Here is a 23,702-nt window from a genome sequence, read left to right on the forward strand (position 1 = left end):
AATTTACAAAAATATTACAATTAATGCATGAGTCACACAACATTCTATTATTAACTTTGAACTTAACATAAAAGAAATTGTGCGATCAAAAGGAATGAATCTGGCAAAGTGATTTGGACATCTGGCCCTACTTTGGAGGAGAACAATTGCTAAGTGGCCACTATTTGAGTGTTGTGCTGGTGAAGCTAGCCTATCTTTTCAATCCTGGAATTCACACAACTTATCCCACTGCTCTTCTTCTGGAATAGCAATCTTTGTTACCTTGTGGTAGATCTCATCTACCTCAGTATACCAAGCAAAAGTTAGTTTTACTGCAAAAATGTGTTTTATCTCGTGTTGGATAAAACTTAAGTTGCTAATAGCTTCATAAAAAGCTCTCTATGTCATAGAACCTTTGATGTTGGAAGACTTAGTTGTATCCTTTGCAATATATTGAAGCTTCTTCTTGTAATCTTCCCTAGTCATCAATTTGTCATTGATCACAAATAGAGAAAGCAGACCGTTCTTGTTCAATGCATCTATTCTAGTGAAAAACCTGTTAACTGCTACCTCGAGAGTGTGACATTTTTTTGTCAGTTGTATAACCAAGTTCTTCTCTGTTAGAACTTTCTTTACCTCCAGGATGGTTTCTATTCTTTCATCTACTCCTATATCATCCAGCTCATATCTATTGTTGGCTGTAGCAGGCATTTCTCCCAATTCAGCATTGATAGTGGAAATGGTTTGCTTGGCTTTCTCCATCAATTCCTTCTGCTCAAATATAATCTGGATACATGGCTAGATTTCATCTATTTCTTCAATGATATTGTTCAATATGATTTCTTTAACATGGGCTAGTGTGTAGCCAATAGAAGACTCAGCTGCTGACTTCTTCCATGATTCTATATGATTTTGAGCTCTTTGCAGCTCTACCCCATGAAAAGTCTTAGTCTTTGTCTGATGATCCTATAGAAGTTTGACTTGAGCCTAAAACCTTTTGATCTCTTCAGTCTGGAGAGACATGTTTTGTACTGCATTGGCCAACTGATCTGCAGCATCTCCTGTGCTTGTTGTAGAAGATGTGACTGTAGGAATGGTTGTGATAGGGAGTGATTCCAAAGGGACAACAATCATTTTGGCAGCCTTCTCCTTTTCTTTAATCATATTTTCCATCTCTATCTCCATTTGCTTCAACTGTGCACTCTAATCCATGATGAGCTTCATCATATCTGCCTTTTGTGTCTTTGTTTCTTCAATATCCTTGGCCAAAGGATCTTCTGTAGCTGGAAATTTCAACTGCTTCCTTAATGCTGCTATGTCTAAATTCTTTTTCTTTACAATATCTTCTGCAAAATTGATGTTTGTAGGGTCATAACCCACTTTAATCAACAATTCCTCTAGAGTTTTGATCCTGGTGTCTTTGGCAAGTGCAGAGACCTTTTCCATATTCAGTTGGGATTGAACATTGGCTAATGTAACCTGCAGTTTAGACAAACTCATAGCAGTGTTAGTGACAATGGAGAAAATCATTTCCCCGGTCTACTTGTGCATCTCCATTTGGTGAATGGGATGTATATCTTTTACATCAAACTCAAATGTTGTCTTCTTGTAGTCTGATGTTGCCTTAGGCTGGGGAACTTGTGCCTAGAGCAATGCCATTTTCATTTTACCTTTCTCTGAATCAAAGGCTGACAACAGCCTGCTTTAAGAACCAAAAGTCTACTTCCAAAACTGATTGTAGGTGTTAGTCTTCAAGGCCTCATTCCTTACTTTTATCTCCTTAAAAATGTCCATTATACTTTTCTTTGTCTCCCCTGTAGTAGATGTGTTGTTTTGCATTTGCTGCTGATCATGTGAAGCCATGGAGGTAGTGGGAGATAGTGTGGTCTGATCACCCACTAATGAGGAAACAAGTGGCTCATTAGTGGTGATAATGTTCTCCTGCTCTGAATCCTTGCTGAGGCTCAGTTTGGAACTAAGCTTGGCCTTCCTTCTATACATAATTTTGAATCCCTCACTGAAAATTTTAGTCCTTGAAGGGGACTATTCTCTGCTTCTCTTAGTTGTTTTCTCTTGCATGGTAGGAGTTTGTACTGTAGAGGATGATACCAGCTGCTCCTCTGCCTCTTGTAGGGTATTCTCAACCCATTCTAGCTAGTTTTTGTACTTCTTTATCTCTGGTCTGGCTATGTGAAAATAAGCAGTAGATTTGGTTTCTACTCTTAATTTAGAAATGATCCCTAATGGATCATATGATCAGTTGAAGCTAAGGTTGAACTACATTTCTTTTATTAGCTTATCTAATTCTTCTCCTGCTGCCCTGTTGTTGCAAGTGAAAGGCCCAATCTGTGTTTTAATTTTGAACTGGGACTTCTTTTTGCCAGCTACAAAATGGATTTCATCCATATTGAGCATCTGCCTTATGTACTCTAAAGAAAAAATCCTCATTGGGAGGAATTTAGGCAGCTTGTAAGGTGCAAGCTCACACCCAAATATTCTCAATTCTGTATAGTTTTGGTAGAGGTACCAATCCCCTATCTGAACTAGGTCTAATAGCTGCAACACCTTTCTAATTTCCTCACTAATCCTTGGCTGTGTTCTACTACATAAGAGACTGATTGTTGGATGCACAAACATCTCTATGAACTGTTTGTATGTGTATTCTTTTTTTTCCTTCATCACTAGAGTAGTCCAAAATATGACTGACCGACGGTTCCCTTTTGCATCCAGCTTTTGTAAAGCAAGCTTGATGTTGTCTCTGTGAAAATATAAGAACATATAGACAAACGCAGAGGCATACTTGAACACTTCCTTAGTTTGGAATTTGATAAATTTCTCATGAATTGAATCTGCAAGAAATTGGCTAAAGTTAAACATGATGAAGGGCTTAGAATCAACAGATAAAATGGACAGAAATCCTATGATGGCCTCATCTACCCACTGATCTGAGTAGTAGCCAAGGAGGTAAGAGATAACTGTGATAATTTGCTTGGCTCTCTTAGGGAAAATAGAGGAGGGATAGGGAGGATTTTTCTTTGGCAATGAGGCATCTTCTGTCAAGAAAAGTTCAAGGGTTTGGCCTTCTTGGCAAAGTCCAATTTCTGGTACAATTCAACAAGTGCTTCATAGGAAAAGGGGGTGGCATTCTCTACTCTGGGGGCTTGCATCATCTAGTTTATGGCTTGAGGAGTGATAGTAAACATAATTTTTCCAGTGGGGGCAATGATGGCTCTTTGGCCTGGTAGATAACATGCATGACACTTCCTAGCAAATTATGGGGTGTTGTGAGTACGAGGAAAAACATGGTGGGGTAAATTGGATTCCCATAGCTGAATGTCATCGGATTTGTCTATGTATTTTTCCTCAAGCCATAAGTGCATCTCAAAAAGGTCAAATTCACATAGAGTTTCATGGATTTTAAGGTCTCTGTCAGCCAAAGGGATGTGGTGAAAATCAATGGGAGGATAGATCAGAGGATTGACAGGTTCTTCTGGTCCCTTGTCCTTTGGAGGCATCTTGGGATAAGGCTAAGGACAGTAGTGAAAACTGGATTGGAGGCTTCAATACACAGAGAGGAGTTAGGATTTGAGGGAAAGAACAGAGGTAATATGTTGAAAACGAATGAGCAGACAGTGTCGTTGGTGGGTGAAAATGTAGAAGTTAGTCCAACAAACCTGTAACAGAGAAATAACAATGACAGTGCATGAGTTCAGTAACCATTTAATGAGTGAAAGGGAGGTTTATATAACAGTGTGGTTTTTCCGTTGAAGGTGGCGTGGGTCCGTTGGATTAACGACTAAACCAATTGATTGCTTAACGACTTAATTTTGGAGGGAGCGGATGTAATTGGTGGAGTTAACGGGAAAATGACGTGGCAGAAGATGAGTGGCAGGAGCGCAACGAGTAGGAGAGCGATATCGGGAGGTGGAGAAACTGCTTTTTGGAGGGGGGGAAGTGGTGGGTCCGAAAATTTGTGGTGCTAACACATAGGGGCGGGCGCGGTTTCGAATACCACCCATTTTGGACCCCCACCCCCCCCCCCCCTCCCATGGTAAAGTTCGGATGGTGGGGGGGGGGGGGGGGGTCGAAATGCTATACGGGCCATCGGATCTTGGGAGATGGGCGGAGATGAGGTGAGAGGTGGTTGAAATTTAACGTGACATGACGGGGCACCCACTGGGGCCGACATGAATTAATTTACTGCATAGTGGGGAATATTTTCAATGTATGGGGAGGTAATAAAACTTAGGAATAAGTGGGTGGAAGAAAATAGGAGTGGAGGGGTGATTTTGGGGTTTAAAACTTGGGAATAAGGGATTAATACACCAAAATTAATTGATATAAAACCTTAGAGAAAAAATTTAATCCTTTGCCCTTTCCTTCTACATATGAAGATAACATTTGACATTTCCCAATGTGGCACATTTTGACTAGCAGCCAATGCATTTATAAAAATATGAAATGAACCCATTTTTTTCTTTTTACTTCCCTAACATTTTATTCTTCTTTTCGGATTTGTCTATGTATTTTTCCTCGAGCCATAAGTGCATCTCAAAAAGGTCAAATTCACATAGAGTTTCATGGATTTTAAGGTCTCTGTCAGCCAAAGGGATGTGGTGAAAATCAATGGGAGGAAAGATCAGAGGATTGATAGGTTCTTCTGGTCCCTTGTCCTTTGGAGGCATCTTGGGATAAGGCTAAGGACAGTAGTGAAAACTGGATTGGAGGCTTCAATACACAGAGAGGAGTTAGGATTTGAGGGAAAGAACAGAGGTAATATGTTGAAAACGAATGAGCAGACAGTATCGTTGGTGGGTGAAAATGTAGAAGTTAGTCCAACAAACCTGTAACAGAGAAATAACAATGACAGTGAATGAGTTCAGTAACCATTTAATGAGTGAAAGGGAGGTTTATATAACAGTGTGGTCTTTCCGTTGAAGGTGGCGTGGGTCCGTTGGATTAACGACTAAACCAATTGATTGCTTAACGACTTAATTTTGGAGGGAGCGGGTGTAATTGGTGGAGTTAACGGGAAAATGACGTGGCAGAAGATGATTGGCAGGAGCGCAACGAGTAGGAGAGCGATATCGGGAGGTGGAGAAACTGCTTTTTGGAGGGGGGGAAGTGGTGGGTCCGAAAATTTGTGGTGCTAACACGTAGGGGCGGGCGCGGTTTCGAATACCACCCATTTTGGACCCCCCCCCCCCCCCCCCCTCCCATGGTAAAGTTCGGATGGTGGGGGGGGGGGGGTCGAAATGCTATACGGGCCATCGGATATTGGGAGATGGGCGGAGATGAGGTGAGAGGTGGTAGAGAGTTAACGTGACATGACGGGGCACCCGGTGGGGCCGACAGGAATTAATTTACTGCATAGTGGGGAATATTTGCAATGTATGGGGAGGTAATAAAACTTAGGAATAAGTGGGTGGAGGAAAATATGAGTGGAGGGGTGATTTTGGGGTTTAAAACTTAGGAATAGGGGATTAATACACCAAAATTAATTGATATAAAACCTTAGAGAAAAAATTTAATCCTTTGCCCTTTCCTTCTACATATGAAGATAACATTTGACATTTCCCAATGTGGCATATTTTGACTAGCAGCCAATGCATTTATAAAAATATGAAATTAACCCATTTTTTTCTTTTTACTTCCCTAACATTTTATTCTTCTTTTGCCTTATTTGTTTAGGGCAGCTAACACTATCATTTTATTGATATGAATGCCTATAAAACATTAAATTGGCCTAACATTTTAACTTTTCTTTCTTTTGCATCCATATCCTAACTTAACATTTTAAAACTACTTTCGGCTAATATACTAACTTATCAAAATCAAATAATGTTACAACATAACCAACAACATTAATTATGTGTTTTTCCTAAGTTAGACTTAGGCTAACTTACAATAGCAACTTATTTGAACTTGAGAAAGTGTCTAGAGGAGATATGGGGCGAATTTTGTATGCCTAGTCACTTAGGCCTATGTAGAAGTACATTCCTTGCCTACAAACATCAACAATACAGAGAAAACATGTGGGCAGCTCCATCCCCATATCTGTCTAAAAACTGAAAACAAATAAGTGAAGCAAGAAATGATCACTCAAGATGAAGGTAAAAAAATTGAATGCGATTTATAGGTTTAAAACTCACATGTATAGCCCTAAAATCAACCCCAACTATTCCTAAAATAAAGTTGCAAGTATGAAAATTCATCCATAGCTAAATAATAACTGGAAATGTGTATGCAAGAAGACCTATCAACAAGTAAACAAAAAATGTCTTGAAAGAGAAAAAGAAATCAACTCTCAATGACCAAGAAAATATACAAATGGAGAATAAAATAAACCTTGAAGGTCAAATAGAAAGGGGAAATAAAAGAGAAATGACAAAGAAATACAAAGACACTCGCTACTAAAGGTTAAAATCATAAATACAAAAAAAAACATTGACTCTTGATGATCCTAGTTTTGAGTAAAAAATGGATTTAGAATCATTAGTGAAATAACTTGGCTTGAAGACTTATGCCCATCCTTATTTTGATCAAATACACCAATATATAGGTGACAAAGAAATGCAAGTTCATATTTTCTATTACTTCCAGGTATATTAATGAAAATGAATATGATGTTGTGCCATTAATCATAGTTCTTGTCCAAAGAATTTTGATAATGCTTCCATGAAAACAAGCCATATAGAGATGGAAGAAAACCAAAGGAAAGAAGCATGTTCATACAAGCAACCATCACTAGATCAAGACAAACAAGTTTGAACACAAAATTACAAAAAATATATTTAGAAGGTAAGAAAGAACATTTGCACACACCACTAGCATGTTGTGGCCCAAAGCATTATTGTGAGCATTGTAACATTGCCGATGAAGAAATTGAATGTAGTTTAGATGTGTAAAATTGACATGTCTAACCTCAAAATCAACCCAAATATGCAACAAAAAAAAAAAAAAAAACTTAAAAATCCATAACAACTAAAGAAAAGCATTCAAGTATGTGCAAGAAGACCTATCCACAAGCAAAAGATAATAAGCTTTGAAAGTGAAAAAGAAATCATCTAGAAATTGGCAATAAAAATATGTTGATGAAGATGTGATGAACCTTGCAACTTAAAAATTATAAGAAACCAATAATTATGTTCCTCTTCGAGAGGGAAAATTCCTTTTATAATGAATACAATGTATAAGAAAATATTTAATGATCCTAAGACTAGGTTTTCTTTGTGTCTGTTCGCATGTGTGTGTAGGATACAAAGGCTACAATTATAATAGAATGGGACCATGAGGTGTTCTAACCTACATAATAATATAAATGTAATCACTCAATATCTAGGTCTTGATAAGGGGTTTTAGGGTTAACATGGGCCTTATATAGAGCTTAACATGCCCCTCCTCTTCAAACAAGTGTTTTCCTCAACACTTGGATGACTACTAATGATTATGAAAGAATAAGTCATCTTCCCATGTCAACTCTTCCACTAGTAAGTTATTTTGTTTGATGATGTATTGCATAATCCTTGGGTTACTCGACTTCTTAATCATTATTTCCAGGATTGTTTCTACTTCTAGTATGATTTTCCATTCTTCATTTATATATAGTACACTTCCCAACTACAAAAGAATAGTATAGTAATGATCTTGATTCGGTGGAATATCCTTAGGCATTAATCCAAATACCTTGGGATGATTCTTGACAGCTTTTCTGAGATTCCTTGACATGGACGATATTGATGTTTAAACATTTAGTGAACATAATTGTGCCATTACACCCTAGTTCCCTTTTTTGAGCAATTTTGTCAATTCAATACTGCTTATCACTTTATAGGGTTTCCATTGGATACCTCTAAGCTCAAATTCATTTCATTCTAAGGTAAAACTTATGAAGAGATCTTGAAAATTAAAGGTCAATATTACCAATGATTGTAACCATTAGACCCCTAATACAACATCAACACCACCCATATGTATTGCAATCAAGGGACATCCAAAAAATACTCCCTCGTATTGAGCTTAATACTATGGCACTTCAACAATTTATGTTGCCTCCATTTGCAATCATTACTTGAAACTCTGGTGTTGGATATAAAAAACAATTGAGAAGTTTCGCTAATTTGTAATTGATGAATTTATGGGTACTATCCAAATCAATCAACATTGTAACATTTTTCTTTTTGGTACATCCTTCTATATTGAGGGTTTTTGGAGTATTTATACCATCCAATGCATGACACGATATTGTTTGGAGTAGTCTCTTTTACCTCTATATCTTGTGATTGTTCCAATTCATGATCTTCTTCCTCTTTAGAGTTTATGTAGAATAATTTCTTCTCGCTGCATTTATGCCCCTTATTATACTTATAGCCACAGTTGAAGCATAGTCCCTTTGCCCTTCTTTCATACATTTGTTGAGGATTCAACCTTGTCAGTTTAAGAGACGGAGCATGGTCTTCACTATAGTTATTAGTGACTAATTATCTAGTGGCCATATTTTTAATTTCAAATTTTATTTCCATACTAAAAGCATGCTCTAGACATTTAGGTTCAAAGAGCCACACCTCATGTTAGATGCCTTCCTTTAAAGTTCCCATAAATAAGTCTAACAAATTCTCTTTGGAAATATACTTTACTCTAAGACTCAACTTCTAGAATTGTTGAACGTGATATGTAATTGGACCCTTTTGTCAAAGATTTACCAATTGACTCAAAATGGATTTCTCTTAGTATCCCCATAATGTACTATCAATTCTTCTGTGAAAATGGGCCAAGATATAACAAAATCATTTTTCCTTTCACAAAGCCATTGATAAAATAAATGTTTGTCTTGTTCTAAAAATGAGGATGCAACATTTACCTTTTATAAGGATGCCACTTGGGGTATATCAAAGCATTACTCCTTTTGAAATATCCATGTTGTAGGATCATTAGCATCAAACTTCCTCATGTCGATATTTGGAATGCAATAGTTGCTTGGTGTTGACTTGAAGCCCTGATTAATTTTTTAACTCTCTTGAAATCCCTAAATATTTCACAGTTTGAAAAGTTCTAGACATGAAGAATAGCCAAAATACAAATCTAACTTGTTTAAAAATTATCTTAGGACTCTTCACAAACCCTAACTTCCACGGGGTCTAAATCTGAAAGTATATTGAACCAAATTCTAAAAATGGAACCAAATGTTCTTAATATTTATCCTTAATATGGTCCAAGTTTCACTATTTGAAACCTTATAGACAAAATTTGTTGTGAAAATTCCAAACTAACCTTTGAAACTGATTTTAAGAGCATTCAAGAACCTATAATTACTTAGAGCATATATCTAAAATTATAGTGAAATAAGATATAAAATTTGAACCAGACGTTTACGAAATTTCACCTCAATATGCTCCAAGTCTCAAGGTTTGAAACCTCATAGAAAAATAATTATAGTGAAAATTCCAAACTAACTTTTTTGAGATTGATTTCAAGAGAATTAAGAAACCCTAACTTACTTGGAACATATCTCCAAAAATATACCAAACAAATATCTAAACTTTGAACCATATGTTGCTCGTGTTGTATTTTAAATATTTTCTAAGTTTCATCATCTGAAACCTTCCAAAGGAAAAGTCATAGAAAAAAATATACAATGACCTATTTGGAGCAGCAAAACCCTAGGATCATGAGCTCTAATACCAAATGTTATGAATCTTGCAACTTAAAAATGATAAAAAAAAAAAACAAAAATAAAGAGGAAAGGCAAAGACTCTTCCTATTAAATATTCATATCAGAAATGAGAAGGTAACGACTCTTATTAATCCCACATTTCAGATTTTGACTTTTGAATCATTGGTTTAATAGCTTGGGTGGAGATTCATGCCCATTCTCAAGCATATTCACTGGATTAGATGATCAAATACACCAATATGCAAGTGAAAAACATATGTAAGTTCATATTTGCTATTACTTTAAAGTATATCTATGAAATTGAATGTGAAGTTGTGTCATTAGGTGTGTCTATCAAGCCAAAATATTGCTAAATGCAAGCAAAAAAAACTTTTATTGGTGTTGATACTTAAACAAAGATAAGAAAGCAATGTGAAGGTTGAAGCATCAAAGAAAAATTGTTAAAAGAATCAAACAACGCAATTAGACAAGTTTAAATAAGTGTCATGAGTTACAATAAGAATTACACCTAAGAGACATGTGGAACATGAGATTCATCTAGAAATTTATGCTTCATTACCCAACATTGGGTTCTATAGGTAACACATCCTAGATTCAAAGGAAGTGAGTTACTAAAAGGAATTATAATCCCATCTCCCCATGTCAATCATCAATGGTGTTAGTTCCCAAGAAACATGGGACATGGAGGATTTTAACTATAGAGATCTCAAAAGCATTACCATCAAGAACCAATATCCTCTTCTAAGGATGGATTATCTATTTTATGAATTTCAACATGATATATTATTGAACAAATTGGATTTAAATTCGGTCATCGCCAATTATGAGTGGAGGAGGAAAATATGACAAATACCACATTCAAACCTAGCAATGATTGTACCACTAGATTGTGCTAAAATTCAGTTTACATTACACACTTGCTACATTTATGAGGGTAATCAATGACATTCTGCCTTCATACATTGATTCTCTTATAATGGTGTATTTGGACGGCATCCTTGTGCTTAGTGAATCTTGGGAATATCTATGTGTTTAGAAAGGGTAAACCATTAAGGAATATTTAAAATATCTCTTGTATCAACCAATGAAGCAGAATGTTTGGTAAATGCAAATATGAAGTTTGTTTTAATTTTTCCTCTTGTTTATAGCATAGCAATAGGTAACATTTTCACTCCCCCTATGTGTTTACATTAGAATTACTTTGGAGCCTTGTTGAACTACTTTGTGGTAAATAATTAGACATTAATAAAATTATCTTCTCTAAACAATGAGGAAGCACCATGGAGGCTACTTGTTCAAGGAAGTGAAGAAAGAAATTAGATAAGTAAATATTAGCATTTATATAATGGTTATATGTTTAGAGAGTACTTCCACCCAAGAGATGTGGGACATGAATTCAACCCGAGTTACATGCCTACATGAACTAACATTGGGTCGTATAGGCTGTTGGAGAGGCAAATCCCCTCTACGGATAGAGGCGATCCCTACTAGCCCAGAATGGGTCTAGCAACAATCAGTCAATGCTACTATGAAAGTTCCTAATTGCAATTAAAAGGTAGGCAAAGAACACCTACTTGGATTCCAACGCTGTCGTTTGATGAAGAGATGCCACCTTCGATCCTTCGCTCTGGCTGGTCACGATCCTCCGCGATCTCCGCGAATAGATACCTGCACACATGAAGAGAAGACAAACACAAGCGTGAAATCTAATAAAAGCAATTATACATCAGTCAGAAAGGATGTAATTCACATTAACCATTGTAGAGACAAATGAGAATGGAACAATAATAGTAGTCATCTATTATTAATCAAAATCAGAGAAGAGTACAACCAAATGTTCTGACGTCGATATCCTTCTCAGGAGGGGCCAGTCAGCAAGTCTCTTAAGCATTCACCTTTGGAAATGATTCTCCCAAGACAAGAAACTCTCTCTCTCACACAAGCAACACAACACAACCTTCCCTAAGCTATCAAGCACTTCCACACTTATCACACCAACTACCTATAGTAGCAGCAATCTGAGCACTATAAGCTCCACACAATCCAAGCTATTCCAAACTAGCTGCTCATGGCAATGGTGGAGGTTTAAATAGGAGAAGGAGTCTCCATGAATGGTGGGAGGATGAGCTTATCTCCAAGGAAGGTGGCTCAAATGACGAACAGACATGCAATAGAAAGGAGGGAGACATTTACAAAGCCAACAACCAGGTCTAGAGTCATCTGGAAGGCCAGCTGTTAGAACAAACTCGCCCAAACTGGATCAGCGCGGGTCCATAACTGCACTGGAGCGCTGACATCGCAGCTGAATAACAAAGAAGGTCATGTCAGCGCGATCAGATATGAATAACAAATGCGCTGGCTCATGAAATTTGATCAGCGCGGAAAACACGTGTGCTTCCGCGCTGACAGCGCATTCGGTCTGTTATGGAGCACCCATCAGCGCGGTTATTTGGCCAAAAGTCGCGCTGATAGCAAAAACTTTGGCAAAGTGGGTCATTTGGCCAGATTAGAGAGCACGAGCATGATTGACTTGAATTCATGACATAGTAGGGAGACTGACAAGGAGACAGTGACAAATTACTGCGTAACAGATGCCCCCTAAAGCATGAAGCCCGAGAGAGTGGGGGGGGTGAAATGCTTTATAAAACTACTGAACTGGAACACCATCAGGAAGGACCTGCACGTATGTACAACTGATATCTCGATTACATGTAGTCTAGGCATGGGCGCAGCCATCCAAAAGACATACGAAGAAGGTCTGTGGTATGGACGCAGCCACCCAGCTGAAGAGACCATGATGATAAGAAGGTATGGTCGCAGCCATCCCAAAGACTCAGGTATGGGCGCAGCCATCCATCAATGAGTCATGTAATAACAATCCACAAAATCGCAGCCTGGTTCGCAACAGACAAAGACCAGGGTCTTGCGCTCCATCCCAACCCGAACAAAGTACAAGTCCAAGCATGTGAATACATGAGCTGAAGTCGAACATGCATGAACATCGTCTGATTACCAGCCAATAATGAAAACTGTTAACAGACGCGAGAGGTACCACCAATAATGACAATGGTCCTCAAGGTACTTATAGGTACAATCCGCGGCGTGTGAATCAATGAGCTGGTGTCGAACACCCGCAGAATCATCCGATCGGAGGCCAATGATGAAAAACCTCGCGTCGAACACGAAGAACCTGCCATTGAGGCATGCAGGCTCTAAGGCACCTGAAGGGAGTCTCCAGGTCACTTTCCTCGATAATGAGCTGAAGTCGACAGGAAGTAACCTTGATCGAAGGTGGGCCATAATGTTTCCCACATCATCGACACGAGACAGAGAAGGATAAAATATTTTGTGCGAGACATCAGAGGGAGGTGGTAAGCTTGCAGAGGCCAAATTCTCTTGAACATATCGGCGGCACAACAACGGATTTGGCAGTATCTGACGTCAAATGAGCAGAGGTCATGGTGACAAAGCAAGGAGCAGATGAGAGGTCAAAACAGGATAACCCAAACCCACGGAGGCTAGTGTGAAACAAGATGAGAAATCCCCACCTAGACACGAATGCAGACGAGTGCCATGTTCAAGAGCGACATACTGCTGACACGACTATTATTGCAGTTCCATTTTCCCCACCATTTCTGGCAAGTACCCCGATTATTTTTGGATGACAAGCTTGACGGGGATAAAATATGCTTGGAAAGCGTCATTTCAACGGTGTCCGATGTCATGAGGTTTTAACGAGCCTGACAAAGGAGGAGCTCGGCGTCTTTTCTTGTTTAGAGAGTCTGAAAAGACAACGGAAAAGAAAACTCCAGGGGGGTCCTTTTTCGTAAAGTCGTGTCTCTCGAGCCCGAAAAAGTATAAAAAAATGCTCGAAAGAACCGCTCGACCAATATGATCCAGGAGTACTTTTCGTAAGTAGTGACTTCGACCCGAAAAAGTAAAAAAGCGGTGAGAAGCACGTCGTTTTGGAGCCATTAACGAGTGCGAAATGACAAAAACCCGGCAATCTTTTTTAGTTTAAACGGTCGAAAAAAGAGCTTTAAAGGCGACCGCCTCTCATTCCTTTTTTTTAACGAGCCGAGAGGGGGGCTCGGCTATCTTTTTATCTTTAAACGGTCGGAAAAGAGCTGAAAGCAGACCTCCATTTTTATTCTCTTTAACGAGTCAAAAAGGGAAAAATACTCGGCAATCTTTTCATATTTTACGAGTCAGAAAAGAGTTTAAAGGTGACTCGTCCTAGAGGAACGAGTGGTATAAAGGGTAGCAACTGGTTCCGGCAATGTTGGAACTACTCAAAACATGTAATGGTCAAGAGGCTGGCTAATAAAACCACTCATCGCTGCGGTTCCTCAGGAAAGGATAAACAACCAAGTGAAAGCATATGATCGGCCAAGGAGATGGTAGCAATGGAATGAAACAACCAAGGCTCATCTAGCAGAATTCAACGGATAAAAATGGCAATCACGAGATGTAAATCGGGTATGGGTTCATTTTTACACAAGCTTGAACCATGGAGAACTTTGCTTGGGTTTGGTTTCATGTTTACACAAGCTTGAAACGAAAAACTATGCTTGTTATGAGTTCGCATGCCCCCAGCATAATGACGCAAAATGAGGTACATGCCCCCCAAGCTTCATTGCATTCAACACAGTGGATGGAATGAAGATTCACCTTTGAGAGCTTGGAAAGACTCGACTTGGATTTCACGAGATCTTAATCAAAGACTCAATTGGGAAAAGGGGTTGTTTCATTTTTTAATGAGGTTGACACAGTAAAAGAACTATCCTCATAACCCTTGTTTCATCTTTTAATGAGCTTGACACAAGATCAGGAACTATGCTCGACTCCTTGTTTCGTTTTTTAACGAGGTTGACACAAGATCAGAACTATCCTCGGGACTGATCCAGTTTCATTTTTTAAGGAGCTTGACACAGGAAAGGAACTATGCTCCAACCAAGCCTAGTTTCATTTTTTAAGGAGCTTGACACCGGAAAGGAACTATGCTCCAAACAGACCCAAATTGTTGGAGAGGCAAATCCCCTCTACGGATAGAGGCGATCCCTACTAGCCCAGAATGGGTCTAGCAACAATCAGTCAATGCTACTATGCAAGTTCCTAATTGCAATTAAAAGGTAGGCAAAGAACACCTACTTGGATTCCAGCGCTGTCGTTTGATGAAGAGATGCCACCTTCAATCCTTCGCTCTGGCTGGTCACGATCCTCCGCGATCTCCGCGAATAGATACCTGCACACACGAAGGGAAGACAAACACAAGCGTGAAATCTAATAAAAGCAAATATACATCAGTCAGAAAGGATGTAATTCACATTAACCATTGTAGAGACAAATGAGAATGGAACAATAATAGTAGTCATCTATTATTAATCAAAATCAGAGAAGAGTACAACCAAATGTTCTGACGTCGATATCCTTCTCAGGAGGGGCCAGTCAGCAAGTCTCTTAAGCATTCACCTTTGGAAATGATTCTCCCAAGACAAGAAACTCTCTCTCTCACACAAGCAACACAACACAACCTTCCCTAAGCTATCAAGCACTTCCACACTTATCACACCAACTACCTATAGTAGCAGCAATCTGAGCACTATAAGCTCCACACAATCCAAGCTATTCCAAACTAGCTGCTCATGGTAATGGTAGAGGTTTATATAGGAGAAGGAGTCTCCTTGAATGGTGGAAGGATGAGCTTATCTTCAAGGGATGTGGTTGCAAAGGGTCGAACAGACATGCCATAGAAGGGAGGCGATACTCACAAGGCCAACAACCAAGTCTGGAGTTATCTGGAAGGCTGGCTGTTGGAACAAATTCGCCCAAACTGGATCAGCGCGGGTGCATAACTGGTCTGGTGCGCTGACGCCGCAAAGACATAATGGGAAGGGCCATGTTAGCACGGGTAAATACAAACAGAGACTGCGCTGGTCATGAAATTCAATCAGCGCGGGAAAGTCGTGTGCTTCCGCGCTGGCAGCGCACGCGGTCTATTATGAAGCGCCAGTCATCGCGGGTATTTTAGAAACAGACGCGCTGATGAGGAAAACTTTAGGAAAGTGGGTTTTTGGCCAGTTCAAAAGGCATGAAATTGATTATTGTGAACTCCTGACACAGTAGGGTAACTGACAGGGAGACAGTGACAAATTACTGTGTAACAGATGCCCCCTAAAGCATGAAGACCGAGAGAGTGGGAGGGGTGAAATGCTTTACAAAACTTGCCGAACTGGAACACCACCAGGAAGGACCGAATATCTCTGATAATCAAGTACATGCAGTCTAGGCATGGGCGCAACCATCCGAAAGACATGCGAAAAGGTCTGTGGAATGGACGCAGCCACCCAACTAAAGAGACCATAATAATGATAAGGTATGGTCGCAGCCATCCATGAAGACTCAGGTATGGGCGCAGCCATCCATCAATGAGTCATGTAATGATCATCCACAAAATCGCAACCTGGACCATAACAGACAGAGATCCAGGGTCTTGCGCTCCATCCTGACCCGAACAAAGTACAAGTCCAAGCATGTGAATACATGAGCTGAAGTCGAACATGCATGAACATCGTCTGATTACCAGTCAATGATGAAAACTGTTAACAGACGCGAGAGGTACCACCAATAATGACAATGGTCCTCAAGGTACTATAGGTACAATCTGCGACGTGCGAATCAATGAGCTGGTGTCGAACACCCGCAGATTCATCCGATCGGAGGCCAATGATGAAAACCTCTCGTCGAACACGAAGAACCTGCCATTGAGGCATGCAGGCTCTAAGGCACCTGAAGGGAGTCTCTAGGCCACCTTCCTGGATAGTGAGTTGAAGTCGACAGGAAGTGACCTTGATCGAAGGTGGGCCATAATGTTTCCCACATCATCGACACGAGACAAAGGAAAAATGATTTGTGTGAGATAGCAGATGAGGTTGTATTATTGCAGAGGTCAACTTCTCTTGAACATATCGGCGGCACGACAGTGGATTTGGCAGTATTTGACATCAAATGAGAAGAGGGTATGATGATGAGGCAATGAGCAAATGAGAGGTCAAATAGGATAACCCGTACCCATGGAGGTCAGTTGTGAAGCAAAAATGAGAAATTCCCACCCGACACGAATGCAGACCAGTGCCATGTTCAAGAGCGACATACTGCCGATACGACAATTACAGTTCCATTTTACCCACCATTTCTGGCAGGTACCCCGGTTAATTTTGGATGACAAGCTTGACGGGGATAGCATATGCTTGAAGAGTGTCATTTCAACGATGCCCGATGTCATCAAGTGTTTAACGAGCCTGACAAAGGAAAAACTCGGCGTCTTTTCTTGTTTAGAGAGTCTGAAAAGACAGCGGAAAAGGAGACTCTAGGGGGTCCTTTTTCGTAAAGTTGTGTCTCTCGAGCCCGAAAAAGTATAAAACAATGCTCGAAAGAACCGCCCGACCATTACGATCGAGGAGTACTTTTCGTAAATAGTGCCTTCGACCCGAAAAAGTAAAAAAGCGGTCGGAAACACGTCGTTTTAGAGCCAATAACGAGTGCGAAACGACAAACACCCGGCAATCTTTTTAAGTTACACGGTCAGAAAAAGAGCTTAAAACGACCGCCTCTCATTCCCTTTAACGAGCCGAAAGGAAGCTCGGCAATATTTTCTTGATTTATGTCGGAAAAGAGCTCAAAGACGACATTTTTTGGGACCAAGTATACGAAAGACTGCTTACGACCACGCCGGTTACCTGAACCTGCACAAGAACACCACCCGCATAAATCCGTTCGATATGCATAAAAACATAGTAAAACATGCATAAAGGCATAATTAAGTGACATTAGAGCTAAATCCATGGTAAAAATACGACCAAAACCCACATTGATAAGAAATTATAGCAAATTATGAGTTTTTTACCATAAATAGGGGGTAAAAGTCATTTTTACCATTGTTACCATTTTGGATCGTGAAGAACGTTGAGGAGCTGCAAAGTTGACGGAGCGATTTCCAGCCCGTGCGGACACCATTCATTCGGCAGCTTCTTCCAGGTAGGTTCTCCTCTCCCTGCGTTTCATTTTGAGCAATTCCATGGTGGAATGTGGCCCTATGGGTGGATTTTTTTAGCGTTGATGCGCTCTCGGTCAGCGCGGGTTTCCCGCGCGGGACCACGCTGATCGACTTATCTTTACACGTACCACCTCTTGGGTCAGCGCGGAAAACACGCGTGCTTCCGCGCTGACCCAAAGAAAAAACAAAGGGGCGCCATTTTCAGCGCGGAAAAAATTGATTTTTAATAAAATGAACGTTCAAACTTCCACAATTAGCACTCTAATGTTTTTTCATGGTCTTGCAGGGCAAAATGTCTTTTGTGTGGCAAGAGAGAGCTCACGATGATGAGGATATAGCCGCCTATGCACTTGCCGAATGCCGGAATGCAATGCGGGCATGCGGTTTCTTGAAATTCTTCCTGACTCCGCGCCTGAGGGCGCAACCTGACTTACTGGAGTTCCTAATCAGAGCTTGGAACCCCGTAGATGGGAAATTCAGAATCAGTGGTGAGGATATCGAGTTTGACTCCACGGACATCTACTTTATGACTGGATTGTCATGCCGGGGTCAGATGCCCATCCTGGAGGGGCAGCGACCCAGCGGTGAGACTCTGGACCAGCTGATGGCTCGGGTATGCCCAGGAGCCGTCAAAACACGGAACGGGAAGGTGGGTATCCCGACAGTACGAGACATGCCTCTTCGCACTATACTCTTCCTAGTGACGTGGGAAGCGGGTTCTTTGGCCAATCATGAGGCCTCGAAGAACCAACTACTACTAGCTTTGGAGTGCTTACAGCCCACCATTTTCTACTGGGCGACAGCTGTGACTAACAGCATGAAGAGGCAACTAAACAACTGCCATCGCGGAGAGACGAAGCAGTTTGCGTACGGGTCGCTTCTTCTTCCGCTCATGCTGGAGCGGGTGCCGGCTCTACAGTTACAGACGATGGCCGTGGATCCACCTAGAGGTCCCCGGGAGACGAGGGCCAGTCGATGGGCCCGCGTCATGCCACGTGGAGGTGGAGGCCGCCCAGTGTCTTGGGGGGTGTATTTCAGAGAGTGGCTGGATCGCCAGGTTGTCATCATGGAGGACTGGCCATATGCTGGCATGGACTTCCACAATGACCCTGACATGCCACTACCCGCAGGAGAGCATTGGGACGACGGAGGTATGACACTTGATCTCTTTTCAATATGTTTTAATATTTTTTGATTTTTCATGTACATGTCTTAATAAATGTCACTGTATGCAGATGTGGGACCCGTGAGACCCATTGGCCTAGCCCCAACAGCACGAAGAGAGGGGCAAGGAGCTGGAGCCCTGGCCTTAGTTCCTCCAGGAGTGGATACGTCGGAGACTGTAGCTCGCAACCTTGAGGGTTTGCTGGAGGGAGTGCCAGATTACCAGGGGGTCGAGGAGGTCCCTATAGAGCATCAGATCCACACAGTGGGGGTGGCACCCAGGATGCACCGCCTTTTGAGGCGGGTGGCACGAGCAGCTGTATGCTACAGAGAGCATAACCCAGCACAGTAGTCGCCTAGGTTCACTTCCACTGATGTTTTGAGAGACATATGTCTCGGATGTATCGAGGACCATGACTCTATTTTTGACATATACACTTATTTTTGAGCGCCTTAGTGCGCCACACGATATATATATATATATATATATATCTATATATATATATATATATATATATATATATATATATATAAATATATATATATATATATATATATATATATATATATAAATATATATATATATATATATATATATATATATATATATATATATATATATATATATATATATATACATACTGATTTTTGGATGGATCTTGTTACATGTGATGATGTTTTGTTTATGTTATGCAAATGTTCGACACAATTGTAATCTATGCATCTGCTGCACAACACACGACCCATATATTTTAATTTTTTAAATGCAAGCTTAAAAGCACACACGACACGCATGCAAACTATGCTTGGAAAATATTTTATTTACATATGCTTTACTCTAGATGGATCTTCGACATATGCTTATGTGTTTTATATGCTATGCGATTGTTCGACACCCATGTGATCTGATGTATCTACTGCATAACAAACGACCCATTTGTGGAATGTACACATGCACATATATTTTATTTTTATGAAAGCTTGAAAACACATATGACAATCACGTATGCAAACTATGCTTTGAAAAATGGATTTTATTTTTGATGCAAGCTTAAAGGCACGTATATACATGCAAACTATGCTTTGATGAAAAAGAAGACGGGCATGCCCCCAGCATCGTGTCTCAATTCGAGGTACATGCCCCCCAAGCTTCAAGACATTTAAAATGGGTTGAAGGTTGACAAAATGGTTATTGCGCTCGAATTGCACGAGCTCATGTTTCATTGTTTTAACGAGGTTGACACAGGTAAAAGAACTGTCCTCGGGACGCCTTGTTTCATTTTTTAGCGAGCTTGACACAAGACAAAGAACTGTGCTCCATACAGACTTCATCATAATGAACGGGAAGTGGAGGCCCCCAAGAAAGTGGCTCCGGAGGGAAGGCCAACATCTTGGAAATCAGGACCTAATGCCCCCAGGACACTATGCACGATGGTGTCATCACTGGGCACGGGCACAGGGTAGGTGGCCACGTAGTTGATTTGCGGTGAGGCAGATGCAACTTGTGGATGAAAGCCAGGAGGGAAGGATGAGTGCGCCGGAGGGGCTTGTGGACGAACGAACGATAATTGATCGAACGTCACTATTCTTCCGTCGTGTGGAAAGCAGACCACACGGAAAAGTGAAGAAACAAGGGCTCCCATGGCATACACATAATCACGACCAAGGAGAAGACTGAAGTCTAAAGAACCTTGGGTAACTGAGACGTCTATATAGACAGTCTTACCCCCCAAAGTAATAGGAAACTTCGGGAGGATCCCTAAAGGCTGACTCGTTCCTCCATCAAACGCGGTGAGATGCGGTGCGACAGGTACAAGTAGTAACGGGCATGAGACTAACCGATGCTCCTTCGTCTAACACAGTGCCGGGCAGCGCCTTATTGCAAGCATAGGCGGTGACCCAGAAAGGCACATGGGACGGAAGGGGAGGGGCAGTCAAATGACTCCAATCAAAGGAGATGACCGAATTACTTGGTGGGGGAACCATATGGTTGCCCCCATGCTCGGGAAGAACCGAATCTGAATTCTCCGGAGAGGTTGCAGGAGAACCTTTATCAAGCTCAGGAGAATCTGAGGAGACGAGAAGAACATGAGAATTTTGCTCTTCCGAAACAGAGTGCTTGAGAGGAGGTGAACTCGAATCAACACCCTTTCCGACCAACGGCGGGTCTGGAACAGGCTGGGAACAGCGAGGTTCGGGAAGAGGGGCCTGGACAAAAGGGGAATCTGAAGCGATCTCTTTGTCAACAGGGGCGCGATCTACAGCTATAGAAAGACGTTGATAACCAGCGGGAAATGGATTCGGAGGAGTAGCAAGACTTTCCAACACAGTAGAGGCTTTATCCATGAGTGGACAAAGGTGAAGGGGATGTTTGCCTTCACAAAGTCGACAGGGGATTCGAAGCTTCCCCTTCTCCTTACCATTCCCAACTGATGAGGTAGCATCGCCATGATCATCAGTGGACGACGGAGGGCGGGACGGATCGTGAGACCAAACTTCTAATACCCTGGGAATGCCAGGACAATCACGAAGCAGATGGTCGTCCTTGCATAATCGACAAGGAAACTTGACCTTCCGCGGAGGAGCAGAAGGTGACCCAACTTCAGGTATACTGGAGTGGATAGCTGGACTTGAGGGGGGGACTGTGTGTGTAAGCTCTCCCTTATGAGATTTCTTCTTCTTGGTCTTCTTCTTCTTCTTCTTAGCCACCTGGTTATGCGAATCGAGACTTCCACCAGGCGAAGTATAAGAGGACGACGTAGAAGTAGGCGTCGAAGGGGAGAGATCCACCTTAGGATCAACATGATGTTGTTCAGGTGGAGGGACTGATGGACTAACAGCCGACACGGCAGGGACCAAAGAGGTTGAAAACAACCAAACAGGCAACCCGACAGTTAACCCTGGAAGGGATAACGTTGCCATATAAGGAGCACCAACATTCCTAAGAGGAGGGAATTGACCTGGATTCCCCTTAGAGGGGGAACCTGGGTTAGTGAATCCCAGAAAAGTTGCCATCGCAAATGAAAACGAAACCTACTCAAGCTAACGCACACAAGATCTAACCAGGTGATGTTATCGTGGCCGAATAAATTTTTAAGACACAGGAACCAAACTTGACCTTTTCATGTTTCAAGAGTCGAGAAAAGGACGAAAAGATGACTCCAGTCTCCTTCGAATGTTTAATGAGCACGAAGTGACAAGACGCTCACAGGCGCCTTTTCTTTTAGGGAGTCCGAAAAGGATCAAAAGTGACTGCTCTGGAGACTCTAGGTAAAGGGTTTACCAAGCGATCCGTAAAACTGCTTATACACCTTAACAATCGTATGAGAGCCAAGGACTTTCCGTACTGCAGTCAATCTTCCCGAATTCTGTGTTCGGTGCGTTACGGTTCACAAGGCAGCAGACTCGGCTTCCTATGGATAAAGGATAAAAGCCTAGTGGGGTCTCCCTATATACGCGACGGTACGTGGGAGCACAGTCCGTGTTAGACCACTATCGAGTCACAGAAGGAGGAATAACCCAACCGTAATGTGAAACAATAGTGACTATGTTTAAAGACGCCGGAACACGTCTCTAACCTAGACCTCTAGATATGCGTTTAGTTCCAATGCATTTTTAGGTTAATTCAGTTCATTTTATGGTTGATCTTGAAATTAAGTTTCGATTTCAGGTCCTATCATATGATCTCTCACAATTACCTAAATGCAAGCTATATGCCAAAGAACATCATTTCGTTCGATGAATTCTAACTATGAGAAGGTTAAGAGATTTCAATCAAACAAAACGAATTCAATCGATCAAACAATCTAATGCAGCTAATGACAAAGAAATGAGGCTTTTCTTTTGAGAATGCAAATCAACAAAATGCTCTTTCCTTTGATTAACTATTGAATGCAAAAGATTTTAGTTCGATTTCCTTTTCAATGACATAATGCACTTACAATGAATTTTGAGAGACAGCAACACTGAGTAAAGAAAACAAAAAATCACTCAATGGAACACACAACAAGCGTGAAAAGAGCTGGTTGAACCCAAGCAATTGTAATCTATGTCTGGGTGGCGAAGAGTAGTCGAAACAACTGAAGGACTGGTTCGAGGACAATCACCTAAACAACCAAGCAAAGAAAGCGAAAAAGGAAGGTTTACACAATAGCAAAGGCAAGCAGCAACGAATTTTTTGCGAACAAGTGAACAAGCGAACAAAACAAGGTTGGTCCAGTGGAAACTGGATGATGGCACTAGGTCACGGGGCGCAAAAATGAAATTCGTTCGACAAGGCTTTGCAAGCAAGTGTGCAACAGTTCAAACAATGAATATCAAATCACAAACCAAGTAGAAAGAGCTGGAGATAGCCAAACCAACAGGTTCAGGAGGTAAAACTGAGACAATTTCAATTTTACTGGATCAGCGCGGGTAGCCTTCAGCAACTTTGCGCTGAAACTAGGTCACGCGTAGCAACTTGGCGCTGTCAACGCGGAAGGACATGGATTAAGCGTGCTGGTTCGATTTCAGAACCGTCGCGACTGTTTTAAGTACAAGCGCGATGACAACAGGTCTAAAGAAACAGCTAAGCGCTGTCAGCGCAACTGTTTTGATATAAATCGCGCTGAGGTTAAAAAAGAGGCAAAAACAAGCCAAAAACTCCCAAACCCAGGCCAGAACTCTTTAAACAATTCATACACCTCCCAGATTGACCCAGGAAGTCTAAAAACAGAGAACTAGTCCCCAAACTCGAAAAGAGAGAACAATCAAATTCAAACACAAGAATGGACACAAGAGACAAAAGGCTGAACTCCCCAGCGGAGTCGCCAAATTGTTGGAGAGGCAAAT

At 41.2% G+C, this 23,702-nt stretch overlaps 1 pseudogene; it reads left to right on the plus strand.

The window, feature by feature from the left end:
• Positions 1–23,702, plus strand: part of LOC149167073 (putative acyl-CoA dehydrogenase IBR3) — a 113,003-nt pseudogene that overhangs the window by 26,495 nt on the left and 62,806 nt on the right.

This window comes from Pinus tabuliformis, chromosome 5_1 (genome assembly GCF_031772625.1).
Source record: "Pinus tabuliformis cultivar Carrire ecotype Pingquan chromosome 5_1, CPIR1, whole genome shotgun sequence".
NCBI lineage: Eukaryota > Viridiplantae > Streptophyta > Pinopsida > Pinales > Pinaceae > Pinus > Pinus tabuliformis.